This window comes from Schistocerca gregaria, chromosome 9 (genome assembly GCF_023897955.1).
Source record: "Schistocerca gregaria isolate iqSchGreg1 chromosome 9, iqSchGreg1.2, whole genome shotgun sequence".
Taxonomy (NCBI): Eukaryota; Metazoa; Arthropoda; class Insecta; order Orthoptera; family Acrididae; genus Schistocerca; species Schistocerca gregaria.
In genome coordinates, this window is record NC_064928.1 from 132,503,689 (window position 1) to 132,530,622 (window position 26,934).

At 42.6% G+C, this 26,934-nt stretch overlaps 1 protein-coding gene across 11 annotated transcripts in view; it reads left to right on the forward strand.

The window, feature by feature from the left end:
• The window catches only part of LOC126291677 (spectrin beta chain), a 462,415-nt gene that overhangs the window by 143,687 nt on the left and 291,794 nt on the right, over positions 1-26,934 (forward strand). Inside the window, exon 1 of one of the 11 annotated variants that reach the window (XM_049985263.1) lies at positions 11,146-11,301. The exons of the other annotated variants lie outside the window; for them this stretch is intronic. The gene's annotated coding sequence lies outside the window, so the exon portion shown is untranslated. Of the gene's footprint in view, positions 1-11,145; positions 11,302-26,934 lie in introns of those variants that run through there. 11 annotated transcript variants of the gene reach the window in all.

The following is a 26,934-nucleotide window of genomic DNA, read 5'->3' on the forward strand; positions in this document are numbered from 1 at the left end:
CCTCTGGGTCAACAACAAGGCTTTTCGTTTCATGAAAAAGTAACACGCCTGCCGATCGTTGCTGTATCGTCAGTCTTCCATTGTCAGCCATTGCTGCTTACTAGTCTCCTAGCGGCAGTATCGTGAATTACACGTCATTTCGTAACTCATTTGTTTTTCCAAGCTCTGCTGGTACTGCTGTAGAGATCCCAGCGGGATATCTAATGTGCGTCGTAAATTGTGAAAGAAACAATTGGTAACACATTTCGTGCGCCCCCCCCCCCCCCCTCCCTGTAGCTCCAACTACCGTTCCGCGTTACAATTCTATTAATTCCCTCCGTGCCGTCGTACTCACGTCTGAAACCTTTTCGCGTGATTGAGAGCCCCGCCAGTGATCTGCCCTTCCATGCCTTGTGTACGCGACACTGCCGTCACCACATGCGCATATCACTATCCCGTGACTTCCGTTACCTCAGTGTACGTTCATTCTTAAATACTCCCGATGCATCGATGATCTGAAATTTCTTAGCGCTGCCTGTAGTGTTGGTAGTACCGGAAGGGCGGCAGGCCTGACAGGTCGGGGCGCCGGTGGGGCAGACTGCAGGGCAGGTGCGGCGCCCTCGGTTCGTCCTCTAGTCTAGGAGGGTCGCCGGATCGATACCCCGGCGCCGGTTCGGCTGCACGGGCGGTGCTGTCGTGACGCGGGGCGGCGCATGCAGCTACAGCAACACGGGTCGCGTGGTCGCAGGTCGTTAGTCTGCCAGAGCTGGCCAGCGGAGGCGCGCACGTTGCCCGCCACGTCCGCTGCTGGATCGTGGCTCCGCGCGGCCGTGTCGCTCCTGCGGATTTTCCCAATTTCTGTCCCGTCCTTCCGTCAGGTGGTCGTGTAAATTTTATTCATCTCGGGAATCCAGCAAGGGACATACTCAAGTGGCCGTCAACGATCTGGTCACCTCATTTTACATTCCCGTCCGCACGCCAAACTCCTTTGCCGTTCGTTAATATCTACATCTACATCCATATTCCGCAAGCCACCTGACGGTGTGTGGCGGAGGGCCCTTCGAGTACCTCTATCGGTTCTCCCTTCTATTACAGTCTCGTTCGTGGAAAGAAAGATTGTCGGTATGCCTCTGTGTGGGCTCTAATCTCTCTGATTTTATCCTCATGGTCTCTTCGCGAGATATACGGAGGAGGGAGCAATATACTGACTCTTCGATGAAGGTATGTTCTCGAAACTTCAACAAAAGCCCGTACCGAGCAACTGAGCGTCTCTCCTACAGAGTCGTCCACTGGAGTTTATCACCTCCGTAACGCTTTCGCGATTACTAAATGATCCTGTAACAAAGCGCGCTGCACTTTCGGATCACTGGTGAGCAGTATCCAAGCAGTGGGCGAACAAGCGTACTGTAACCTACTTCCTTTGTTTTCGGATTGCATTTCCTTAGGATTGTTCCAATGAATCTGTCTGGCATTTGCTTTACCAACGATCAACTTTATATGATCATTCCATTTTAAATCACTCCTAACGCGTACTCCCAGATAATTTATGGAATTAACTGCTTCCAGTTGCTGACCTGCTATTTTGTAGCTAAATGATAAGGGATCTATCTTTTTATGCGGAACGTTTTACATATACATGATTACTCTGCAATTCACATTGAAGTGCTTGGCAGAAGGTTCATCGAACGACAATCATACTATCTCCCTACCATTCCACTCCCGAACAGCGCGCGGGAAAAACGAACACCTAAACCTTTCTGTTCGAGCTCTGATTTCTCTTATTTTATTTTGATCATCATTTCTACCTATGTAGTTTGGGCTCAACAAAATATTTTCGCATTCGCAAGAGAAAGTTGGTGACTGAAATTTCGTAAATAGATCTCGCGGCGACGAAAAACGGCTTTGCTTTAATGACTTCCATACCAACTCGCGTATCATATCTGCCACACTCTCTTCCCTACTACGTGATAATAAAAAACGAGCTGCCCTTTTTTGCACCCTTTCGATGTCCTCCGTCAACCCCACCTGGTAAGGATCCCACACCGCGCAGCCATATTCTAACAGAGGACGAACGAGTGTAGTGTAAGCTGTCTCTTTAGTGGACGCTGCATCTTGTAGTGTCCTGCCAATGGGACGCAACCTTTGGCTCGCCTTCCCCACAGTATTATCTATGTGGTCTATCTGAGCATACAAATAGCCAGTGCTGAAGGGTAAAAAGTGAGGTTGAAGAATTGTCTTTTTTGTGGTAATTTGTCCTTCAAGGGCTACAAGCAGGTCACGGCATATTATGTAGACACAGGCAGCAGATCAGCTATTGCCTGTTTTTATTGTGTATTATGAATGAATTGTTAAGCTTTTAATTTTCATAATTTCATTTCTCGTTCATTATTTCATACCAGTGGCAGACAAAGCAAATGAAGCATTGTACTTCGTTGCTACACAACTTTGTAAAAAATACTTTGACTAGGGTTGGTGCCATTCTGCAAAATAACGGATGTCCGCCGACGACAGCGACAAACAGCCGATATACCAGGCGGGGAGCCTAGTCTTGCACACACGACACAGAGCAACAGCGACACATTGTCTCAGCATTGCTGTACAAATTCTTATCCTACGCGTTTGTTGGGCGTTTGTCTGCATCGATATTAAAATAGCACTGATCGTTTCTCCCATTTTTCTGTAATAACACACTATTTCACAGCATTGGAAATATTTCAATAAATTTTTTAAAAAAGGTTTGTTTAAAAACGAATAATTTTAGAACTGCTGCTGTGGCACGCTGATATTTGTTTTTTACTCGGTTGTTAGTAAAATCTAGAAAACAGCTATTACAACCAAACAAATGCCGGAAAATATCGGTTATTCTGAACTAAAATAACGGTGTCGCTTTTAATCTGGCGCTTTTTCCATCCCTAATCGATGGACTTTGGGTAATGAAAAATTGAGCGAGCTAGATGCACCAGGTAGACCCCCTAATGGAAACTACACGAACCGCCAGGCACAACTATTAATTTCAATGTTTAAATTAAAATCTAACCCAAACTTTCCTATCTCGGTCTATACAGAAGTGAAAGCTCGTGAAATCGGATGGATCTTTTTGAAACATCGTGCTAATTGAACGAGCGTGTGGATATGTAGCCGAAAGTGAAATAGTCAAGGTTGGAAACGTGTCCTGTGAGTTTAGCGGTAGATAATATCCAAAGCGGTAGCCTTTTAATAAATTTTATGGCTAGTGATAATCCGTCTCGAGAGAGATTTACATTGCAAAGTTGGTGGTAGTGACCTCCCAAACGCAACGCCGAATACGTAATATTTTAAACAATAAAAATATTCATTTGCACGTACTTCATATAATGCGGTGTGGGACGTAAATACAGATGCTATCCATGTTGGTCTGATCGACGATGTAACGCTTCTCTGCCATTGAGAGTTTCACAAGGGAACGCGATGTGGTGCCTTTCCAAGAGGAAGAGCCGAGGCATTTCCAGAGCAGTGACAGACTTTCGGTTTCGACCTCTGTGGGGGAACATTTCCAAGAACGTGATGCGGGCTGCGCCTTTGACACGCTTCGCCTACCGGTCGAGACAGTTTGCTTAGTTGGGTTTCTGTGAGCCACGGACGGTGTTCAGATGGATGCTCCGGGTATGCGTCACCACGCGTTATGCGGTCGACGGTCACGAATCGAGTGATTAAGCACAGTTGGCTTGTCGCGTGAATGCTGACACTGTTTCTTCTGTACTGGCTGGCGGGCACATTGCCACAAATACAGCTCGAGCGTAACCCATATTTATTAAGTTTCTTGAATACCAGTAACCCCCCCCCCTTTCCACTCCGAAGTACTTAAAGAAACAAACTCCGATGTGTTGACACTAAAGCGCAAATAATTAATAAACAACAGAACAATAGGTCTGAGAATATATCCTTGGGGGACACCTTGTCACTATTAAAAGAAAGCAGTTTCTAAGGTGGTCTAACATAAATGTGCCACGTGTCTTATACTTAACCTTTCTTGTAAGTGTGTGTATTCCTGATAATACATACAAATACTGGCCACACCAACAACAGTCGGTATTCTATCTTGGAAACCATCGCGAATAGGTCTTATGTTAATACGAAATTTTTTGCTTCAAATGAGCGTTCCTATGATAGAATCTGTATAGACGTAGGTTTTCATTGACTGAGGGAATTGCCGTACAGTCACACAGACCCTTCTGGTCTGCAGGCGCGGAGTTGGCGCTCAATAGCGTTCCAGATGGTTCATACCAGGCGAATTTGGTGGCAAAGACATCAACGTGAGTTCACTTTAACGGGCTCCTCAAACTGGCTATAGCAGTGTTCACGTCTTATGATACGAATAGTTACACGGCTGCAAGGTGCCATTCCCGCCGAGAAAAACATAAAGCATGAAGGGATTCATGTGGTCCACAGCAATGTTCACGTAGTCCACAGCCGTTCGAGCGGATGCTCCATTCTCTATGGTCCCGTGGCCACTGCAATCGTAACTATGTTGCTGTGTTAGCATTCGAACACGTATTCAACGAAGTGCGTTGAACAGTGTGCTCCGAAACACTAGTGTTGTACTGTGTTGTCAGGGCTGCCACAGAGCAGGCAAGCGTTCTATGATGCGCGGACTTGTTACCTGCTCGTGATTTCACCGCCCTTGAACCACATTCCTTAGATGCTCATGCCAGTTGCAACGCGTACAGCTGACCAACTTCGCCGCTTTGGAAAGTCCATTATGTCAGTCCGTTATGTGATTGCATTTCTCCATCTGCAACTCGTTTCGTCACTGGAATGAATGCTCACTCATCTCTGGTGAATAAAACTTTTTCGAGTCTGTATTAATAAATAGAGAGAAGTTATGATGTGGTTTTAATGCTTCAGGTGTTCTACATAGCGCCCCCGACTTCAGTACAACGCACTGAACATTTCATACAACCATATGAATCTGTTATAAAAGTCTTTCTGTGGAATGGCGTTCAAATCGCGCGTCACATTGGCTTGAAGGTCGTTTATGGCGCCAGAGCGTTGACCTTTCTTGGAAAAATCAACACTTTGCCGTTTTGTTGTAGATTCGTATTGATAAGTCTAGCCACCCACGATGATTGTTTCCCAGAGAAGAATAAGTGTTCTGCATGTCAAGCAAGTCGCAGCAGTAGTTCACGCTTGGTTGTTTTTCTTCGGAAGTCGGGTGTGCCCGACAGACGTAGACGTTTCTTCAAAACGTTCTGGACACTGTCTTGAACACTTGATTTACAAAGTTAGTATCTTGCGATTTGTGACACAATGAAACGCTTCCCACCAATGCCTGCTCACAGTTGACTGGTAGAGTTCACATCGGTTATTTAGTCGTTGGTTCAAGCAGCCACTGTAGTTTAATACGCTGACACTGTTTATACGCCATGGATACAATCAGTGTCCGAACTTTCAGGACTGACGGTGTGTACTTCCCTTTACTGCCTGACGTGCCCGCAACGCAACCAGGCGGAATTCAGTCTGGCAGTGTGCTGTGGCGATAACGTTTTGGCTCATCAGTGTTTGTAGTATTTATGAACGGCTCTTTCAAAATCGTGGAGAACATGTATTATAGTTTCGCATACCTATGTGATACTCCCTGAAATAATTGGTAGTGATCCGGTACAAATACGTCAACGAAGGAGAATAGTCGTTTGCACTCAGTATCGCAGGCACTAAAAATTTGACGTCACCCGGTATTGTTTTAAGATTGGTGATGCCTGATTTTCTTACCATTTACATTATCACAGTAGGTAAGTACTTAAAATGTTATAAACTCAATCGGGTGAATTTTTTGTACACAGCGTCATTGTCACCAGCCAGCTTTCTTAAAATTAGTTGCGTGATTTTTGACTTTCAACAAATAATACTCTTCGCCATTATGTTGGTTTCCTTCTTTTTCGTCTGTTATTCACAGCTACGAGCAAGGACATAGCTGCTACTACCATTGGCTTGCTGATGTTGCTTCAATGAACTGACACGCACATCAGCAAACACATGAAACTTGCAGCATGCGACATCAGACAAGAGTTCCTCTGACCGAGACCACCACGGATTTTTCTGCTCCGTGCAACACAACAAAAGCATGCAGTACTAGGCATGTGCGAGGGTCGTTCAGTAAATAATGCCCCAACAGATTTCTTTTACATGTGCTAGTATTTTTCTGCATAATCTCGATTGCGTCCTACGGCGTTGCAGTAGCGTTGTGCAAGAGCGTGTATTTCTTGTTGGTAAAAGCTCTCGTCCTGTGGTCGTAGCCGTGTTTTCACTCCATGAATTACGCTCTCTTAGTGTTCAAAATGTCCCACGGAGGGAATACTTAAATGGCCGAGAAGGAAGGTTTGAAGGCACCAGGTTTCGACTATAGGATGGATGAGGCTACAGTGTCCAACCAAACTTGGCGATGTTTCCCAGTTCTGGGACTTGGGTATCGGCGTGTATTTTGTAGCAGCAAGCTCTCTTTTGGATTCATTTCAGACCAGTACGTCGGAAATGTTTGTTTGGGTTTTTTTTCAGTATGCACATATGCATCTGAATTAGTTGACCGTTTTAGCAACACACCGACGAGAATGACCCAGTCACTATCCCAAAAGACTGTCGTCACGACCCTGCAAGCGCATGGAGGTTCCCTTTGATGATCGCACTTAACACACTCCAGTGACTGCCTTTCAGTTTCCAGCTCAAACTGATGCACCCGGGTTTCGTCACCTGTAACGATCAATGGAAGAAAGCTCTCTCCATTGACGTTGAACTGCTGTACCATTTCAGATGAAATGGCTCTTCTTTGAATCTTCTGGTATGTTGTGAGCATTCGAGTAACCCAGCTTAAGCAAACTTCTGAGTATCCAGGAGTCTGTGATTGCACGTGCACTTCCAATACTGAGCGATAGCTGTAGAGCCAGTTGTGAAGAGGCCGTGTTCGAAACTTTAGCACACGCGCAAAAGTGCGTCTCGGGTTTCAGAAGACGAGAGCACGAAGATTGCAAGATATTCAGGAAAATGAAACATACGAGGTTGTGAACAAAAAGGGAATTTATTTTTCTTTATTTGTTAATCAACATAAATTTTGCCCCCTTCTGAATAATTCCCCTCAGATATACAGCACTGCTGTAGCCCTTTCTCCAGTTTTGGAAACACTTCTGGAACTCTTCTTTCGTTACGGTGTTCAGTTCCTTCAGCGATTCTGTTTTTATCTAGTAAGTGGTGGCAAAACGTCGTCCTTTACCTTCAGCCTCAGAAATTGGAGGAAGTCTCAGGGGGGCGATGTACGGCGAATACAGTGTCTGAGAGAACATAATTGAATTGTTTTCTGCCAAAAAATCACGAACAAGCGTTGAAGTGAGAGGGGGAGCATTATCGTGATGCAATATCCACGAGTTGTTTTGCCACAATTGCAATAATCGTCTTCTAACGCCTTCACGCAAATGACATATCTTTCAGGTAGTATTCCTTATTGACCGTACGACCATAAAAAAGTGCACTATCTCATTGGAATAAAAGGAAACCGTGAAAAGAACCTACACATGTAATCGAACTTGAATTTTTTTTCGGTCTTGACAATTTAGTTCCCACAGGGACGATTCGACTTCATACCTTTACACCCAAGTTTCGTCACCTTCTGTAGAAGCTCTGGATCGTTGTGGAACTCATTCTCTTGAGACGCCCATACCAATCGTAAACATTTGTCTCGCTCATAGGAGATTCGCCAAAGGCTAGTCAACGTTTCAAATGCGGTGTCGCACATTATTCAATTTTTTAATCCAAAATGTAACACTCATTCTTTAATCCAATGTTTTCATAAATAAAAATTAGCCGAGCACTCGAAAATACAAATAACCTTTTCGATTGTCAACAATGAAGTAAATGTTCAAAACCGCTGAAAATGCATACATCAGGAACATTTATACCAGCGAGATAAGAAAAATTTGAAAATTGGAGGTATAAAGCCTCCGAAATTAATAAATTCCTTTATTTTTTGATCACACCTCGTAGTAGTAGTAGATACAGCGTCTGTCACAAGTTTAGAGTCGTAATACGCTCCGAGTCGTAATTGAACTACGAGGCAGGCGTGTCAGGACGTGAAGACAAGTCATTCGCTCCGTATTAACGTCGAATTGGTTCGCGCCTGCGGGTAGGAATCACGGTGAGCATGTTCCCAAAGCGGCCATACGGGGCATTTCGTGTTACCGACTTGAATGAAATGTACGCACGTATTGACGTGTGCTACATCCTAAACGTTGACCATATTGAGCACCTGTAATAAGAGATTACCACTTGTATAGATGCTATGCCCATTGATATGTCCCAGTTTTCTGAGTGTTGTGTAATTCTGGCGTAGACGTCTTCTCAAATCAGAGATATAGTTATGACTGCCCTGTATATATAACGGCGGAAAAAAGGCATTATTTATTGAACGATATTCTTAGCATGGGACTTGGGGCAACTTGTCTAGTGTTGGCTTCACTCTTGGGTGTGGTACACAACACCATTTACTGAAGTGACAAAAGTCATGGAGTACCTCTTAAAATAGTGTCGGACTTTCTTTTACCTGGCTTAGTGTAGCAGCTCGACGTGGCTCGGACTCAACATGTCGTTGGAAGTCCTCCGCAAAAATGTTCAGCCACGCTGCCACTGTAGCGCATCCGTAATTGGGAAGGTGTTGCCGATGTAGGGTTTTGTGTACAAACTGATGTCTCGTGTCGAGAGATCTGGGTGGCTAAATAATTCGCTCAAACTGTCCAGAATGTTCTTCAGAGCAATGGCGAACAGTTGTGGCCCGATGACATGGTGCATTGTCATCCATAAAAATTCCGTCGATGTTTGGGAACACGAAATCCATGAATGGCTGCAAGTGGTCTCAGAGTAGCCGAACCTTACCATTTCCAGTTAATGATCGGTTGAGTTGGGCCATACGACTTACTCCATTCTACTCGTATGTAAACAGAGCCCCCACCATTATGTAGACATCAGCTTGTAGACAAAGGTCCATAACTTCGTGGGGTCTGCATCAGACTCGGAGCCTACCATCAGCCGTTACCAACTCAATTCGGTATTCATCTGAGGAGGCTACGGTTTTCCAGCCGTCTAGTGTCTAACCGGTATGGTCACGAGCCAAAGAGAGGCGCTTCAGGCGATGTCATACTGTTAGCAAAGGCACTCGTGTAGGTCGTCAGCTGCTATAGCCAATTAACACCAGATTTCGCCACACTGTCCTAACGGATACGCTCTTACTATGTCTCACATTGATTACTGCGGGGATATTATGCAGTGCTGCTTGCCTGTGAGCACCAACAACTCTGCGCAAACGCCGCTGCTCTCGGTCGTTACGTGAAGGCCGTCGGTTGCTGCGTGATGAGAGGTAATGCCTTAAATTTGGTATCCTCGGCACGCTCTTAACACAGCTGATCTCGAAATATTGAATTCACTAACGATTTCCGAAATGGAATGTTCCATGCGTCTATCTGCAACTACCATGCCACATTAAAAGTTACTTTTACTTATTTGGCTACCAGTTTCGGCGATTTAGTACGCCATCTTCAGGCCAATGGACGACGTTTAGGAAGATTTCACCTCGGTTCTCTTCAAAACAGGGGCTAGCAGTAGTAGATGGACATGCAGAGACATTCAGAGCCTGTTCATTCCCGTCGTGGGGCCTAATCACGTGAGAGTTTTTCACGCGAACCACCTGAGTGCGAAAAACAGCTTCTCCAATGCACTGCCCTTTTACACCATGTGTACGCGATACTACCGCGACATCCATACGAGGTGTGTTCAAAAAGGAAGGTGACTTTATATTTTTATGAAAAAATATTTATTCATCAATATTCATGTTGTCCCCTGCAAAGTAATCACCCTCAGATACAATACACTTGTACCAACGCTTCTTCCGGCCCTCGAAGCTCTTCTCATAAGTACGTTTTGGTACAGCCTTCAGTACTTACATCGATGCAGTTTTTATTTCCTCAGTCGTTGAAAATCTTCGTCCTTTCACAGGCCTCTCCAGTTTTGGAAACAGGACCAAATCCGGTAAATATTGTTGATTGTAAATTTTCACAATTTGATCACGTTGGAATGAAGCCTCATCCGTAAAGAGAACATTTGCACTGAAATTAGGATTGACTCATTGTTGGCTGAACCATTCACAGAAGTGTACCCGTGGAGGCCAATCGGCTGCTGGGCTGATAGTGCCTGCACACGCTGTACATAGTACGGAAACAACTGGTTCTCCCGTAGCACTCTCCACACAGTGACGTGGTCAACGTTATCTTGTACAGCAGCAACTTCTCTGACGCTGACATTAGGGTTATCATCAACTGCACGAAGAATTGCCTCGTCCATTGCAGGTGTCCTCGTCGTTGTAGGTCTTCCCCAGTCGCGAGTCATAGGCTGGAATGTTCCGCGCTCCCTAAGACGCCGATCAATTGCTTCGAACGTCCTCCTGTTGGGACACCTTCGTTCTGGAAATCTGTCTTGATACAAACATACCGCGCCACGGCTATTGCCCCGTGCTAATCCATACATCTCCATACATCAAATGGGCATCTGCCAACTCCGCATTTGTAAACATTGCACTGACTGCAAAACCACGTTCGTGATGAACACTAACCCGTTGATGCTACGTACTGATCTGCTTGATGCTAGTACTGTATAGCAATGAGTCGCATGTCAACACAAGCACCGAAGTCAACATTATCTTCTTTCAATTGGGCCAACTGGCGGTGAATCGAGGAAGTACAGTACATACTGACGAAACTAAAATTAGCTCTAACATCGAAATTAAGCGTTTCCGGAAACATGTCCACATAACTTCGTTTTCTTATTTGCGTGTGAGGAACGTTTCCTGAAAGTTTGGCCGTACCTTTTTGTAACAGCCTGAATATCTCGAAAACAAACGAATTTACACTGCCCGCGCAATTTGAAAAGTCGCCTCACTTTTTCAACAGCTCTCGTATCCAGTGCATATTGTCACGTCGGTGCAGCTTCCTCCGACTAGGTAAGGAGTAGGGGTGTGTTTCCTCGAGAGGAGCCACAGAGAAGTGAAAGACAGGTGTGTGGCGTCGGTCGGTGCGTACTATGGGCAGCAACAGGTGTGGTGGTGGAGGTAGCGCCGCGTCGGCTGTGCTGTATCGAGCGGCCGGCGGGGCCCCGTGGTCGATAGCGGAGTGTCGGCGGCTGCTTGCCTTGCGGAGGCACTGCGGGCAGTGTGGAGCGGCGTCGTGCCGTGTGGAGCCGGGCGCGCGGCGCCAGCCTCAGTCCTCGCCATGAGCCGCCTGCTCGGCGCCTGCCGCTGACCGCTCCGCGCTCCAGGTAGGCCGCTCTGCCGAAACCACGGGCCGGACTGTCGAAACCGCTCCCAATAGCCGCTTCCTGAAATAATCGCGTTTCGGTTACTTCCTTCATTTCCTATAATACACGTAGAATGTTGACTCCCTCAGTTCCGTGACCCACAGAATCAAAATTTTAAATCAAATAGGCATATATAAGTCCGTAGACTATTCGCTGCTTTTTCTCGAAAGGCGATAGGTGGTTGACTACTACAAAAAAAATCACCAGTATTCACCTTTTAATTTTTTGGGACTCTCCTCAAAATTGTTGTAATCTTGGATCAGGCCGCTGTTCCGACATTACGAATAGTCAGTGCTCAAGGGTGAAAACTGAGCGTGAAAACATTTTTCGTGTTAGTTTCACCATTTTCAGAGGCTAAAATCAGATAGTCGTTTTCTGTAGACACAGGTAGCAGATCAGCAGCTTTCGATTTTTTATTGTAAACTATGAATGAATTGTTATGTTTAAAGTTTTCTCTTTGTTGCAAGTGTGTAGTGGCTCCTTCCATTTTAATCTATTAAAGCGAATGGAGCATCGTAATTCGTAAAATACTGCCGGACTAGGGATGGTGACACTATGTAACGAAACTGATGTCCAACGACGACACTGAGGAACTACCATTCAGACCAGATGGGGGAAACTCTTGCAAACTGCATTTACATCCATACCATCTGACAGCCCTCACCACGTGCTAACAGGAGCATTGTTTCAGCATTGCTGTACCAGTTCTTATGCTAGTGCTTTTTGCTCGTTTCTGTCGGCATTGTTATTAAAATAGCACTGATCGCTTTACTTCATTTTGTGTAATAACGTAATATTTCAAAGCAGGTTAAATTTTACGAATAAAAATTTATCTTTTATTTTTCAGAAACCTTTATTTAAAAACGAAAAATTTTAGGACTTGCTTTGGCTAATTGATATTTCGTTTTATTATTCGGCTATTAGTAAAAATAAACACTTGTTATAACCAGATCCAAACAAATACCAAAAAATACCTGTTACTCAAAGTTTAAATACCGATATCACTTTTAACCGGTCGGTTTTCTCATCCTAACGGTTAGACTCTGCTATTGAGACTAAAGTGCTTCACAGAGGGTTCATAGAATCATTTTCGGACTATTTCTCGACCGTTTTTTCTCTAATAGCACGTAGGAAAAACGAACACGTAAATCTTTCCGTCCCACCTCTGTTTTCTCTTATTTTGTCATCCCTCAGTGTATAGGTTGGCTAACTTCAATAACATCCCACTTGGTACGCAACTAGTTCATTCTCGAAAGTTACATTAGGAAGAATCCCAACCTCCTTAAACTGCCACTTACCGGCTAGCATCAGCTCTGTTGCTTTTCTGCAGTGTGGCTAAGTGTGAAAATAAATAATCTGTTTTTGCTATGAATGCGGCGAACATATCTTGGAGTCATAAGTACTTACTATGGGACATCGTATTTTACGGTACTGTTAAGTGTGTGTGTGTGTGTGTGTGTGTGTGTGTGTGTGTGTGTGTGTGTGTGTGTGTCGCACAGGTTGACTTCCTTTCGCAGACGCCTTTCTCTTAATGACTGACGCCCCAACTTTCGTTATCATATCCGTGACACTCCTCCCTGTTTCGCCATAATACTGAACGAGCTGCCCTTCCTTGAACTTGTTCGACGTCCTCTGTCCACTCTATCTGATAACGATCCCACAGTGAGCGAAATACTTAAGAGGAAGACGGGCAAGACGTGTAGTTTAGACGGTCTCTTCACTATAGCTGTTGTATCTTCTAAATTTTCTGCCAGTAAAACTCAAGTTTTCGATTCGCTTCTCCTACAATTTCTATATGACTGTACCAATTTAAAATTTCCGTAATCCAAATACGTAGCTACTTTGCCGAAACGATAACCTTAACATTTGTTCCCAAATTTAACGGAATTTTTCAGTACTCAAGTGGAGGACCTTGTCCTTTTGATTGTATAGGGTCAACTACCAGTTTTGCTCACCGATGTTCTCTGAATCAATTTACAGTTCCACTTTTTTGATGACTTTACTAGGGGGTAAACGACGACTCAGCGTGTTCTATTGTGTGCGAGAAGGTAGTAAGAAAAAGGTCGTAGGGAGATACTATGTACGTCTACATCATACGCGAATTTCCGAATTTTCACGTCATTTTCGCAGCAAATAGAAATTTAGAGATTCATACATGTGAAATCACTGGCCATTTTGCAACAACGAAGCTGTCTTCGGTAGAATCAAACGCAATGTGATATCCAACTTTTGAAAGAACAGTTGCCGAGCGAGGTATTTTGATAATAAACGAAGAAATATATTAACAGAACTGACCCTAATTTTAATTAATGGCTAGATTCTGTCATGCCTAGAGACACTATATATATTCATATTTTTTGTCGTCTTCTAGATCGGAACGCTGTGGAGCAACTTTTGGACCTTTAAACGTCAGATGCCAACCAAATCAAGTCCGACTATAAAGCACATGTAAGCTTATGTTGACAGCACGGGGGGAACTTTACGACGCCAATCGCAGCGTGTGTTTGCCGAAAGTATGGTCACTGGCTGGTCGAAACCGGTAACTACATTTAGAAATCCTTTTGTGATTGTTGACGCAAGAAAATAAAAATTGTTTGTGTAACACGCCGTCTGCTGACACTCTAGGTTAACGCCAAGAATGCGTCGTTTTAGGGAGGAATAAGATTTCTCGTCATGAGACTTAACCGACAGATGTTCCCGCGCGCCATTTCTAAGTAAAATAGGAAAGGGTGCATACACGAAAATACTCGTAGATCTAAAGTCTGCGATTCACCGTCAAGAGCGCGCCGGAAATTCTTACTGTACCATTTATTAATGTTCCGCCCACCTTCTCTCGCATGTTGAGCACTTGTGCGGCTCTCTGGGAGAGGTTACTTGTCTAATCGTGTTTGCGGGAGAGTATTCGTAATATCCTCTCTGAAGCACGATGTGTGTCTATTATTCAACATTTCTGTTGCACTCACTCGCCAGTCGAACAAGGCTCCGCCTTTTTTGTGTACGTTAACTGTACGCTGATCAGGACCCCCCCATACACTGTAGCAGTATCAACGTATGCATACAAAACACTTGTACGGTTCAGTCCCTGTTGTAGACCTACGTCACACATCATAAGAGGGCTTGCGGTATATACCTGTACTTCATTTCGTTAAATTTTACAGGAAACCAAACTAGTTTCTAAAAAAAATATGGAATGACACAGATAAAGGTGCTGCATGTACAACTATACTGTAGAAGCGTTATTGACAGATTAGAGAAATCCATGCACTTTCAAATCTCTCTCTAATAATGGAGATTTAGTTTACTGAAATTACGAGGCTCTCACAGACAGATGAAGTTAGGAAGGTTTCATTGCGCGCCATCGATATGTTGAAACAGTGTGCAGCGGAAATTTATCCTATTGCAGTAGAAATAATGTTGCGTACCTCCATATTATAAAATGCGTGAAACTAGATGTTTTTTTTTGTCTCACCAAAAAATAGTGTGTTGACAGGATACAATAACTCGCTTCAAATCGGGAAGTTTTTGGTCGGTGTTCCACTTAAAAGTGTGATGTGGTTTTCAGTCCTAAGACTAGTATGATGTGCCGAAATATGATAGACTGTGACCAGAAATATTTAATAGCGTAATCATGTGCTTTGTGTGATTCATCTGTTATGGAGAGCCACCGTGATTTAACGTTTCAGAGTAGTATAGATCGCATTTATGACGAACTGCACGCAAAGATATCGCTCCAGTTTTTCTTTAAATACATATTTACACTAGAGCGCATAGAGCAGGTCAGAGATTAGTTCACTAAGGGCACAGATATTGTTATTTATATTTACACTGTGAGATGTTATAACAGAGTGCTTTGCTCTTATTGAAAGAACCTCTGAACTGCTGAGAGATGTCTCATGAAATTCGCTTTGTACTTTCCACTAAATCTATCAGCTGTTCATGAAGGACGCGAATTTTTCATGTAAGACCATTTGATTTATTCTGTTTCTCCTTTATTTGCCCTTGTCTAACGTATAGTTATTTAGTGTGTTTACACACTTCACGTTAAATTTCGCTGTGTTGGTAGTTACCTGCTCCAAGCGCTAATTATTTGTAGTTCCTATTGAATTTGACAACAATTTCCTACGTTCTTTGCCTACATCGGGGAGGACGTATTTGGTTCTTTCTGCTGAGAACTCGTTATCCATTCTGGTTTCTTATCCCATACTTGGTATACACTAGCTTAACCTAGTAAACAGCAATGTAGAGTTTTACTCCGACCGTCAAGAGAACTGAATGCCTACTTAATACTTTCTGCATCTCGCGAAGGAATAGAGCAAGCATCAGGCTTTTATCACCGTTGATACTTGCGGTATACAGACTGATTTGTACAAACACTCTATCAATTCTCCAGGAATTCCCTATGATTCGCATAATTCCACCACAAATTGATAGTTGGTATCGCAGTGGGTGCGGGAAAATGACGTCCTTGACATGACTTTCGCCTCCGGACGTGAATCACAACGCACAGTTTCTTATTTTAGTTAGTGGCATTTAGTTTCTACAGTTGTTGAAAAAGTTTGCACTGTAACGTTTATTAACGCTGGTTTGGACAAGATCCTCGTAACGTCACAGTGCAAAATATTTTAGCGTTCCACCATTGTCGGTACCTGCAGTAGTTTCAGAAAAGTTGAAATCTATGGGCAGTCACAGGGGCGTTCGCGAAACCGACGATGACAGTGTGACTGTGTGCTATTAAACTGAGCAATCTTCACATTCAAACTGTTTTGTGTGCAGCTGCGATGAAGTAACTTTGTATCTAGATAACCTTTTTACAGATCAGCAATTCGCCATTCGTCACATTCTTATCCCACGAATGAATGTGTGTGTGTGTGTGTGTGTGTTTTCGAGATATTAAGCTCTGCACTGGAAAGCTGAAGATATCAGTCCTGAATTCTCTCGAAACGTTCGTTGACGAAAATAATAGCCGGCAGTCAGTGTTTGCAAAAGAAGTCATGTGGACGTCGTACGTGAGCTAGTTTGCCCGAAAGCATGGTAGACGTAAGCTAAAGGCCTGATGTGAAGAGTTAAATGATGATAATTATAGTTATTTCATCTCCCCACTGGATTCGGAATTTTAGCAGCATCTGAGGCTTTTTTTTTTAGTTTAGAAAATTACGTGAGGCCCAGGAATTAAGTGTGACAATACTGTAAAGTGCATTTTATTTTGCTACTTTTGCAAGTAGTAGTTTCATACGACGTGTATTAAAACGCAACATTCCTTGGCGAAAAATGGAGAATGAGTATTAATCGGAAAGGGTCGTGTCGATAAACGGCTGTGCAGCTGGAGTAGCTGTAAAACTGCCGTTACTGACGCACTGTTGACACAGTACAGTCGACACCAAACAGTATTAGCTGGAGTTTTCTTGCAGTAGAAAGCTGCATCCGTTGCGTACTTATCATACATAATCAACATGTCACTCGTGGCACTTCTAGCCAGAGCGCGTGTTAAGTGTTAAGGAATCCATGTTAGCGAATAAAACTGCCATCCTTAACGATGGATTTGGAGCGCTAGTTCTGTACACAAATTCTAATCTAATTTACTGTACGTAAAACGATATAGAAATTAATTTTAGTGGCAAAGACACCGTGTAAATACGATAATTTTTGTTATTTCCACATCGTGAGTTTTGTGATTTCCTCATTGTTAGAAGTACGAGGGCAAAAGTGACGCACTGTTGGAAATCGCAGAAACTCGGGATTGTATCGGTTATTAAATAGTGTAATTAGTAGATTGCTTTCTTAGTACGAGTTGTGTGCATCATGAGCCTCAGATATCGGAACTTACGCTTTACTAGAATTTTCGTACAGTGAAAGAATGAAATAAACTAGTTCGGGTTCGAAACCATATTGTAGGTGATTTTTGTCTTCGGGTGGTTTGTGTGAGGCGAAACGTCTCCAAAATAGTGTATGTAGTGAAGAAATAAAGCTTAAACTGTAATATTCTCTAGCAATAGATACTTATAATATTAAAGATAAATATAACAAAGAGGAACAAGCAGTTCATTCATATGTATATACCATGTACAGATGAGTAACTGACTACTCTTGTCTGTTAGACCATTGTTTCCATGGTAGAGGAATGTTTCCGAAGGGGATATAATTACAGTTAGCATTAAAAAATTTTATGCTGCTAACAAATTAATGATAGAAGACTGATTTCCAAAGTTGTTTGGGCAATTCACGAGGGAGACTTCGATTCGTTACAGGAAGAGTGAAAGCGTTGTTTGCGCAATGATTAATTTGCATCAAATCTGAAGTGTATTGTTAAGTAAGCACTCCACAAAAGAGTAAATGTTCTGCAAGACTTCTGTAAGTATTACCAAATACGGTACTTAATTGTATGAGTGCAGAAATGCACGTCCACGAATAACAATCGTAATTGTTTTCATTTGAGTATGGAATATTTGTTGCCAGAATGGGAAGCTACCCTAGGCAGGTAAACCAGTTAATTGAAATGGATAATAAGTTAACTCGCTTAATTCTGTGTCCGCAGTGTTCGAAATAATTCCTGTAGCACAAGTAGTGAAACCAAATAGTTAAAAATCTAATGTAACACAGAACTTCGTATCTTGTTTCGTGGGGCAAATTTTTGATACTCAAAAGTATATGAGCTGTCGCTTTAATAAAATTAAAGCAAACTCACCTGTGCGATGTTCATGGCTTTTCAAAGACATAATTGAGTATCTTCTCTGCTATAGCGTCGTTCAAAGTTGTAGGCCGTGTTAGTTGATACAGTAATAATAATGCTACAGCTAGATGTAGTGCATGCACAGCTACTTTAGGGAAGCTATGTCAAAGTGTAGTTTTTGACGACAAATCGGCGGGCAGATAAGATTTAATGCTGCTTCCAGAAAAGCGGTCACGTTTAAGTGTTCTGCCCTTCAGTGCTATGCGTGATCGAAAAACTTAATTACATCTATCATAAGCGATGTTTTTGCAGTTTTATCAGTTATGGTGTAAATAATGAAGTAATTCTACTAGTTGCGTTTTTTATGTGGAGGCTGACTTCCGCTTTAGCGTCTTCACATAATTCTTTCATAAGATGTGAGCGATAATTTTTCTGCCTCCTTTTTTTCCTGTCAAAAAAGGAAATCAATTCTCGAAGCGCTTTGCGCTGCATACTTTCGCGACATTGTAAGAGGACGCGGTGTATTGGTTGACTCGGGTAGACTGACACTGAAATGAACTTTGTCTGTTGTAAGCAAATTGAAAGGTTTTAAATTGATTGAAGAATATCGCACGCGAAAGACGAAAGCGCAGAAAATAGTTCCTTAAATAAAAATGAATTTTAATATACCACGTTTTTAAATTAGGCTTAAAAATATGTAGTAATTCCTTCTAGGCCCATACAGAGTCTTGAAAATTTGTGATTGTGAATTTTTAATGTCAGTGAAAATAATTGTAATACTTAAAATGAAAAACGTGAGGTGAATGCAGTGCATAAGTCATCGAGGAATAGTTGTCTTCCTTACTAACATCTATTTCGTCTACCCAAGTTTTTGTTTTAAATCTCTCAAATATTTTCATAGCAATTAAAAATCCAGTGTCACCTATTCTCAGGACTTTCTGTGTGCGGCTAGGTGAAATCACTCCATAATGTTTAGTCAGGTTTTTAACGTAGTATAATGAAAAATCATTTTTGCATATATAATTGTAAATAAAACCTATTTTTCAAGTTGCAGAGCTATCCATTTTTATTAGGTCAGCTAAACATGAGCAAGCACATAAAACTGAATTATGCGAATAATGAGTAAATAACACAAACAATGATAGCAGAGATGCTTTTGGAGGGATTATACACTTAAGAATTTGTGACATTGGATACATGTGTGTTAACTTATTACTGGCGCCGTCTACTGATGATATCCTCATTACGGTCGTAGGAAGGCGACGGCAAACAACCTCCATTAGGACCTTGCCTAGTACGGCGGTGTGGGTCTCCCGCATTTTTCTCCTCCGCTGTGTGAAGGAGTATAGGACATCATTATTATCTGACGATAAGCGCATGTCCACACAAGTATAGTAATCTCTTAACCTATCGTTTATCAGGTACTGACGGTACCAGAGCGGTGCGCTATATCCTTCACCGTATTTTGTAACGCTAGATCCTTATCCGATTAGGTGTTTTTTATATATATATATATATATATATATAGAAAAAAGGAAGTGTGGGGTTGGCGTAGGCCAAGACCTATAACATTCTGAGCTATATGCGACACAGTGCGATACGAACTGGAAATTACGAATACCTGAGTAACCGGTTATAGCTCCTCGAAGCTGGCTTCCAATTTGAGTAATCCTTGGACTCTTGACGTTAAATCATATTGCAAACACACTTACGTATGCTGTGCAAACACGGTTTTCTAAAAGCGACTCTTACCTAACGACAGTCGTCAGCAATACTCCGATGTACGTCTGTGACGTAAAATGTGCCCAAGGAAAAATATTTGAGAGCACAGCATGACGGAAATTGGTAGCTCACGACAGATGCTAATAAAGCGCCAGCTCCTGGAAGTAGCTGATAAGGGACCGAAGATAAACCATGAATGAATTAAAGTTTCGGGGCGAATAACTTCCTTACTCTCACCCGAGCGAATGGTTGCGAGCAGTTAATCGCGCAGATTTCGCACCTGGATAGAATGGTGTAGTGTGTGTGCAAACATTTCGCCAAGGAGCAGATAGTTAGGAAAGTTAAAATGAGGAGCGCAGATGGTTTTGTGCTAACAGTTCGTAGGACGTTCCCATAGTTTACACTTTGCTGTTCCTTAGACAGCCCTCCTACATGTTCGTTTCTTACTTCTGCAAGGAAAGGACAAAACAGATTTTATGTCGAGAGGAACTAAATTTTAGTGAAAAGTGCTAGTAATACGAGATAACATAGTTTGATGATTTCATGGCTATAGTGACTTTACGTATAAAATTAACACTGCTTCGTATTTTACAGACTTTGTTTTAAAGACATCGCATCTTAATTGCGTTCTACAAAACAATTAAAAAGATTTTAGTTTGTAATATGTCTGAATAGCTGTGAAGTGCCTGCCAACATCTAGAAGTTGATACTTAGTGATTAATTTGCACCAGGTGCTCTACGTTAGACAGCTTGCTTCGCTATATTAATAGGATTCATAATTTGCTCCGGAATGGATGTAAGTGCATTAGTGACTCATGTAAAAAGTGACAGTGATCAGTTTCTCTAGAAGCAAAATTGAAAATAGTACACTTGTGTGCCGTTTCTCGGAGCCGTTTCCCAATTTTTGCTGCTTTCACCCGCATTTGGAATTCGTTCGTGTTTTCTTTACCCCACCCAACGTGATGAGAACTTTCAGGCTACATTAAGGGTGAAGGCAAAATGACCAGGTCGCTTATTAGTGAGAGGAATGTTATCGATTGAATCCACCTGAGAAAATTGTGAATCCCCTTTTAGATGAAATGCATGTTTTGTCAAACATTGCGTATAGAGGTGGGCGCCTAGAGGAAATTTTAGAAAGCAAAAGAATTGTTCAAATAGCTCTGAGCACTATGGGACTCGACATCTGAGGTCAACTGTCCCCTAGAACTTAAAACTATTTAAACCTAACTAACCCACGGACATAACACAAATCCATGCCCGAGGCAGGAGTCGAACCTGCGACCGTAGACTGAAGCGCCTAGAACCGCTCGGCCACACCGGCCGGCTTTAGAAAGCTGTTAAGTTTAGAACGAAATCCTTCGTGACGGCACTGTTGTAGAAAACATTCTCGGACTGCTTGCAGCGTCAGTCAGGGAAAAGCCTCTAGCTTTCGTCGATTACGTCTAGCTTTTTCGTCAGGAGCAACTGACTGTCAAAACTGCTGCTGTGAAGGCCTTGTCTATTCCATAGACGGCTTCTGATTGATAGGTAATTACGTAATGATTGCGCAGACATTGGCGCCAATGTGTGTGCAGATTTCTCCACTTCTCGATTTTTAAAATGCGGTTGTTGATCTGCACAGCGGCCGGAAACGGTATGGATGAACTGACTGACGTAATTGCTTCCGCACTAACAAGGGATGTTAGCTATCCGGAGGCCAAGTGTGTCCTCAACAGGGCGTATCGTCTCCTTTATCTCCTTCGGAGGTTGTAAGAAAGGTGTCACACCCCTTCCTCCCAGAGCTGCGGTAATTTGCTGACTGTCGCGCCTTAGAAAGGGAGGATTACATTTGGTAGCTCGTCACGTGATTGATCAGGATTTTCACTTCCCTTTGAGAAGGATGACTTCATATCGCCTGACCCACGGCCGTTCTTTCGGAACACGTGCGTAAGATGATCATTTTCGGAGTCAGAGCGATCCTCGGCAGAAACTGTTACTCTGTGTACCAGTGTATGTAAAAACCTCTTCTGGACCGGATGACGAGAACTCTGGGCGCTAAGACAGAAATCAGTTGCTCAAAATGTTCAATCATTATGTTGACACATTTGTTGTCTGGCAGTACGGCGTAGAAGCTCCTGAGCACATGAGCAGTATGCATCGATACGTCCAGTTCACTGTCAAGACAGAGAAAAAGGGAAGGATGTTATTTCGAGATCTTTTGGTACAACGAATGTCGGATGGACGTCTCGGCCACTGTGTGTACCGCAAGTTGACACACACTGATTTGTATCTTAGCGCCCAGAGTTCTTTTCACCCAACCCAGAAGAGACCAGTTTTTAAATACACTGGTACACAGAGCAGAGACTGGGCTGGAAAGAGTACAGACGTAAACCCTTATAGCGCACTTGAGGTCAAGACTGAATGAAGTCCTCGAAGAACCTCGTCCACCCAAGAGCTTACTGCACTTGTTGACGAATGGCAGTCACCCCTGATAAGGCAGCGCTGCTCACGGAGAGTTGAGAAATTTCTTCACTATCAGGGACGCCACACAAAATACAGAAAAAGTGAACACATGATAGTCCAAATAATTCATTCAAATGTAGAACACTAGATCGCGTGTTAAAATTCTGTTTAATAAAAACATTCATAGAAAGCTTTACGGAGACAGTTTCCGTCCTACCGTATTTCTGATACATTCACATTTACAATAATTTTCACTCTCAATTTAAAATTATTGCAGCCATATATGTGAATTATTATCAGCGTCAACTATAAATAAAAATGTAACAGTTTTTGTTAAAAATACAAGTGGAATTTTAACTGGTTAGTACCACAGACATTGCTATGTAACTTCGTGATGGATGGATAAAGTTCATGTATAGAATTATAAGTTGAACGGAAGTTGGCTTCGGGTGCCTTTAAACGTTGCTACGTATCATAATGATAATTTATTTCTTTAATGATCGTTTTTATTCAGATGCTCATAAGTTTCTCGTATTGGTGTTACGCAATGCATTGGACTGAGGTGCAGGCGACGCCGCTCATCTTGTGTTATTTTGGGGCGAGCTCGTCAGTCGCAAATATTGACCGGCCTAATCTCGGCTGTCAATCTAGCCCCGCCGAGTTTTATGGCGATAATAAAACTGACAGCTCCGGCGGCCAGAAATGTGCAGTAAGGCTGGCGTCATTATTGTCTCGCCACAATGCACGTGGTGCGCAAGCAGGAACATAACGAAGAATAAAAAGTCGTCACCCGGAGTGCTCATAACAATGGCAGTATGTGTGTGTGACATGCGTCGACTTGGCTCATTATTCTTAAGTTTGTGTCTGGAAATGTGATATGTTGCATAAGATTTGGATGTGGAAGGAAAATAGTCTGATACTTAAATGTCATCGCGTGGATATCTATGACACTGCAACCCCAAAATGCTTTGATTACTATATCGCGGATCTCTTCTTTCGAGAAATATTGGCAGCACTCTAATCTCCAGTTAATGTTAATAGCTGTGTGAATTGGACGCTCGTAATCTTCGTAACGCAGCACTATGTTTACAGTTTTGTTGCTAGACTTATACAAAAATCACAGTGCGGTTGTATGAGTTACAGGACGTGAAAGGGAACCAGTAGTTAAGTAGGGAATGAAACAAGATTGTTGCCTGTCCCTGAGGTTATTCAATGTGTGCATTGAGAAAGCAATAAAGGAAAAGGGACACACACACACACACACACACACACACACACACACACACACACACACACACACACAGAGAGAGAGAGAGAGAGAGAGAGAGAGAGAGAGAGAGAGAGAGAGAGGGGGGGGGGGGGGGGGAGGAGAGAGACTGAATACTGTGCGGTTTGGAGATGACGTTGTGGTTGCCATAGAAGGTGGGGGTGAACGGAACTCATATGGTCTTGAAAAAGTGGTTACCAAATATACATCAGCAAAAGTAAACTATGGGTAATGGAGTATAGGCAGATTATAAGTGGTGATACTGAGGGAATTAATTATCAAATTACAGTTATAGCACATCTTACGTGAGAAACTGCAGCTCGCTACGTGAGATCATGGCGTAAACGGATCGTCAGAAATGACTAAAGCAGTCACTATGTTACAATAAAATTGCCCTCGGAACAAAGCAGTTAGTACGAACTTCGCGAAGTAATTAGTTTGTGGTGTCCCAGTTGCCGAGCGTAAGTTTGTCGCTGACATTGGGCTGTGTAGTGAACAGCCGGCGGCGTTTCGCACTTGTCGCCGCGGGTTCTGTTTGCAGAGTCGCCGGACGATAGCCGCTAATCTTATCGGCTCTCTTGTTTGTGGCTGCGCCGAATGGGAACAGGTGCAAAGTTCTGGCCCGCCTCTATTCAACGGCACGCTATACAGCGGTAGCTGTGTCGCGCGCTGCCTCTCTGTCTGCAGATCTGACCGTGTGGACGTCGCCCCAGTTCGCTGCTTGTTTTGTACGTCACACGCGCTACAATACCGATGTGGAACATTTCACTGTGTTAGATGGTATTCAGTCATGCAGACATTTTCAGTATTTCAACTTGCTTGGGATCGTAATCACCGTTCTAACAAGACCTTAGACAGCAGATTTTACTGTTGTAGGATTTTCCGAGCGAAGCTTGAGAAATGTTAAAAATGGAAAGTCTTCTAGTTTAGTTCCATGTTTAGTATGAGATAAATAAACTGAAAATGGAGCCTGTGATCACTGAAGGTGCCACAGGTTCCCAAAACACGTACATACAAGACATTCGTGTCATGTTAATTGACGTAAATCCACCAAACGGTGGAGGTGTAATCTTCTAGAACGCGTAATGAAAAGTATGTGATGACACTAGTTACAGCAATTCCCGATTCCACTAGAAAAATGGAATTCATTGCGCCACCCACAAAGTTTGTACAAAGTGACTGGCAAATAGGATATGTTTCAGTAATAGGAAAGAGACGGAAAGATGATAAATTACGGGGGTGTAACAGCATACCAGTGCCTTCAGTAGACTTTACAGAAGAATTATTAAACATTTCTTAGGACAAGAATGTAAAGAATGGAGCCTGAAGAATAAGCAGGCCTTACAGCTCATAAATCAACAGTTGATCACATCGTTTACCTGTTACAGATAATTGATAAGGAAGTAGCTCGTTTGATTGTTGGTCGTTGTCGTCTCCGTCGTCTTGTTTTTGTGCAAGCCACATCTCTACGTAACTACTACGACCTATACCCATTTGAACTCGCTTACTGCGCTGGTATAAAATATGTACAGAAGAGACTGTAAAGCATATTTGCAGATGACCGACTGATTTTAATCCAAGGCTATGAGGATAGGAGTATATGAACAGAAAATTGCAGTAAGAGTGTAAAAAGTAGGGGCTAATATAAACGAACTGAATACGTGGTGGATGGGAAAGAAGCAGCTACTGACGAATATAAATGCCTAAAGGGTAGAATTACAAATGATAGAAATTATATCAAGAACAAATATGGAAGAGATTCATATTGCTTTATTAAATTGAATTTCTGGGATAAGCGCGTAAGAATTGATAGAGAAGTAATAGTTAGAAGCATTATAATGGGTTTTTACAGGTTTACACAATGAAATGGCAAGTAAGTTTCTAACTAATAGCTGTGGAGATGATTTTCAGACGTCCAGCAGTGATATGGAAGAAAAGAGGAAACGGGGGAAAAATAAAGAGGGGAATGAATGTTCAGATTTCGCTTAATGATATTGTTGAATAGAAAGAGCTAGAATGGTATGGGCATGTCAGCAGAATGCAGGGAGGTCAGTTTCTATAGTGTACCATGGACTGAATATTTAATGGTATAAGGAAGAATCTGTCGGCTACCCAATACTTAGTTAGCAGGGTTTCTCATTAGTGACGGAGAATATTGTTAAATAGTTGAGGAGGATTAGGAAACCGCGGGCAAATACCACTTAAGCACACTAATTATGTAGTCGCTGATATAACGTATAAACATACTAATCGTCAGGATCAACGTGCAGCGAAGGCCTGCCTCCTCCTCATCCCCCCACCCACCTCTCTCTCTCTCTCTCTCTCTCTCTCTCTCTCTCTCTCTCTCTCTCTCTCTCTCTCTCTCTCTCTCTCTCTCTCTCTCACACACACACACACACACACACACACACACACTTGTTAGTGGATGCTCATTTTGTATCATTCAACCCTGATGCCCATTTGCTATTCGTTAACGAGCGATAGTGTCATCAGGATGAAATTTTTCTGGCTCGGAGACAGTGTTAAAGGATTTCGGACAAATGACGTCGTTAAATGTAACTTTTGTCGAGCAATTAGTTTGCACGTGGAAATTTTCTTGCGTCACCGCTTTATCGGAAAGCACACACGCTCTGTCCTCAAATTCTGCCTCTTAGAAACAAGTAAAAGCATTGAAAGACGGTCTCTCAGACAGGAGACAGGTTTCCGAAAGTCTTGCAAATTCTCGAGGCTTCAGAACCGCTCTTTCTGCTGTTGAAGTCTTAGAAAATTTTATAGCCTGGAAGTGCTCCCTTCTCAGCTCCCTGTCAATTTCGACAGAGTGGCGATGGATGTAAAGTTCTGACCCTTCCAGAAAATGTAAGAAGCTGAGTGAGTTAAGATGTGCCCTCATAATACTTGAATGATGCTATTGTCAACTTTATTTCTAGGAAGTGAGATAATGAAGTATAACACGTTGTCTCAAAATTTTCTTCGTGACTTTCAGAATACAGCGCATACAAGGTTTCTGATGTATAATAGTTTCTGTAGCACTCAGATGAATCGCAGTTTTACTAAGAGAATACTTGCGTATAAGTTATTAATATTACGTTGAATAACGAAACTACGTTTTCGACTTAAATAAGAGGACAAGTACTGTCATGTCTTTATGAGAGGTGAAAACAGTGTAGTTGACGCATGGGCACTCGATTGCCCTCGTTTGAGCTCTCAACCATGGCATTGTCATTCTAAAAGACTGCGGAGTATAATTAAGCAAGATTGTAATTTAATCGCTGTCAAAAAAATTGGTTGGGAGATATGTCGTGATTAAAATGCAGATCGGCAGCAAGAAAACCATTTCTGAAAACCAATTCGTTAATGCCGAACATAAAATTTAAGTGTTAGGAAGTCTTCTCTGAGAAAAAATTTGTCTGGAGTGCAACCTTAGGCGGAAATGAAACGCGGAGGAGAAACAGTTCAGAGAATAGAAGTTTTTGAAATGAGGTGCTAAAGAAGATTG